The 2,808-nt window shown below is 36.1% G+C and overlaps 1 pseudogene; it reads right to left on the bottom strand.

The window, feature by feature from the left end:
* Window positions 1–2,055: 2,055 nt before the first annotated feature.
* Gm7392 lies at window positions 2,056–2,462 on the bottom strand (annotated as a pseudogene).
* Window positions 2,463–2,808: the final 346 nt, after the last annotated feature.

Here is a 2,808-nt window from a genome sequence, read left to right as displayed (position 1 = left end):
AAAATTACTTCAGAATACACAATTTTTCAAGATGCAGAGCATGAGTGTCTTTGATTTCAGCAGACTGTTGATGTCACTACAAGCAACCCCAGTACCTGTGACTCAGGGAATATTGCAAAATAGGGGGAAAACGGTTTCAGGAACCATAAAATAAAACGGCTGCTGCTACTACACAAAGAGTTACAGACATGATAGGAAAGCTGAATCCAGTAAATAACAAAATGTTTTCTTAAAAACTGAGTGCAAAATCATACCAGTTGACATGTGAACAAAGCTGGGGGTGGTCTTACAAGGTTCTACTCTAGATAAAGACCTATAGACAATCAGTGCCTTGTGAGTGAGAGAGCATCAGCCAGGCTCACTAATAGATAGGTAACAATTAAAATGAAAGCAGTAAGGAATTTGAAAAGAAGTTGGAGGCTATGGGGTTAGTTAAAGGGAGGAAAGGTTATAAATAAAGTGCTCATTTATGAAATTATTCAAAGGATAACAACATGAAATAAAATCAGTTATATTTTTAGCATTTGAATATCAATACAAATGTGGATAAGTTAAATATTTTTGATTCAGACTTCTTGTTTGTAATATGCTATAGTGAACTCTTGAGACAGCAAATGATTGAGGCCACTTACAATATGAGCATAAAATGAAGCTTATATCTTTTGATGGGATTTGATAAATTGTAGAGTACATGTGGTTTTGAAATAAATGAGTAAAGAATTGTCATGTACAATTAGGCAGGGATCATAAAACCAACTGGTTTGTTTGTGCTCTTTCCTATTTTGTATGTTTACCCAAAGTGTTCATTGATCTTTGAAACATCTTATTAATAAGACAGAAAGACAGCCTGGGTTCTCAAGTACTTAGATAAGAAGGCTTACTTCTCCTTAGTGGAAACATCAAGTTTTGGAAAGATATAAACCAAGATTTGCAACCCTGATCTGCTTCATTTGTTGGCTGCTTTTTGTAAGTACAGGTTAATCAGTTCATAATTTGCCCTAATACAAGTCTCTTTCATTTTGAGGAACATCATGTGATTCTTGGCTTTAACTGTCAACTTGAATCTAGAATCAAGAATTACCTCAGAAGCAGGAGCTCACAGAATGGCTATGGGGTATGCTAGTTAGATATAGCCGACAGCCTGACACAATCTAAGATCAACTCACAAGGGAGTAAAATAAAGAATTAACTAAATCAGCTTGTATACTTGTTGTATTGTCAGGTAATACTGTCATGATTATTAATTGATGTGTGAAGATCCAGCCTGTCTTTGTCTTTATTTCATGGGCTGGTCTCTGGACTATGTAAAGAAGAGCTTAGTGAGTAGTAAGCTAGAAGGGTCCATGAGTTTATTCTACCTTTGCCCTTGACTGCAGATGTGATACTTGGTTTACTGCCATGATTTCTCTGTCATAATTAAAGCTAACCCTGAACTGCAAGCCAAGTAAACTCATTCCAACATTCTTTGTGTGATGGTATATGTAACAGTAACATAAATGAGACTAGAATACAGAAGTCATCTGATTATGTCAATTCATACAGAAACCTCACTTTAATTGTTGAGGTTCTGTACCTTGGGTAAAAGATACTGAAATACAAATAAAACACAGACACAAACTGATCAATGCCATTCATAAATTTGTCTGTCTGTCTATGGACAGTGAATGTGACCAGCAGATTTAAGATCCTGCTAACATGAATTACCCAATACAATGGACTATACCTTCAATTATGAACTACCTATCTTATCCTATTCTGTTGTCATGTTATTTTATCACATCAGTCTTAGCACACTAAGACAGGAGAATTCCAAGCGATGTTCAAGTGTGAATCTGCTTAATATACCCTAGAAAAACTTACTGTTAAAAAGACACTTTACTATTGTAAGGAATATTTAAAACTTTGCTCAACTTTACTTCACTATTTGCTCATTGATATAGTATCCTCATAAATTCATTCTTTTTAATAGCTGAGTAGTACTCCATTGTGTAGATGTACCACATTTTCTGTTTTTTTTTTTTTTTTTTTTTTTTTTAAAGTACAACTTCCATTTTATTTTTCCAGGGTAGTTTTCCTTCTGTCCTTACAAAACGGCCTCTTTACATGGGCTTTGGTGGAGGTCGAGGTGCAGCGCCAGCAGGTCTGAATCATGGTGGGGGTGTTCGGTCCTTACGGGCCTCTCAGGATCGATTCCTAACGACCTTGCTATGGATGGCACAGCTCACATAATAATGCAGCTTGACATAGAGCTTGGGAAGCACGTAGGCGTCGAAGACGCTTGCTTCAGATATGTCCCTGACAGCAGCGGCTTCTACAATGTTCCGAATGACAAACTTCTTGATGGCCTTATCCTTGGGCACGCACCGGGCGCAGTTCGTGCAGCGAATGGGCTGCACATGGCCGCGGCCCTTTTTGGCACGACCGTTGTTTCTTCTATTTTTGGTCATCTTGGAGCCAAGACTCGAAAGATATAGTATCCTCTTTCAGCATACAACTTATTTGAAACAATTTGCAAAGTATTTTAAGATTTTCTTAAATCTACTGTTCTAATTTATATTCTAACGGTAAGAAAATCATATTAGGCTTTTATTATAGGAAAATGCAACAGTCCTGCCATCTCCAAATGCTTTATGTGTTTATCTTTTGGTTTAATATAAATAAGAAGTTATCTAATGGAGAAAATGACCCTGTTTATGATTATTTCTCCTTAGATGGATGAGGTATTAACCCATAATAGGTGAATGTTATGGTATAGAGATAAAATTATATTTCTTCTTAATTTAAAGATTGCCCTTTCTTAAATATTTA

Source organism: Mus musculus, chromosome 12, assembly GCF_000001635.26.
Source record: "Mus musculus strain C57BL/6J chromosome 12, GRCm38.p6 C57BL/6J".
Classification (NCBI taxonomy): Eukaryota; Metazoa; Chordata; class Mammalia; order Rodentia; family Muridae; genus Mus; species Mus musculus.
This window is presented reverse-complemented; position numbering and strand designations above follow the sequence as displayed.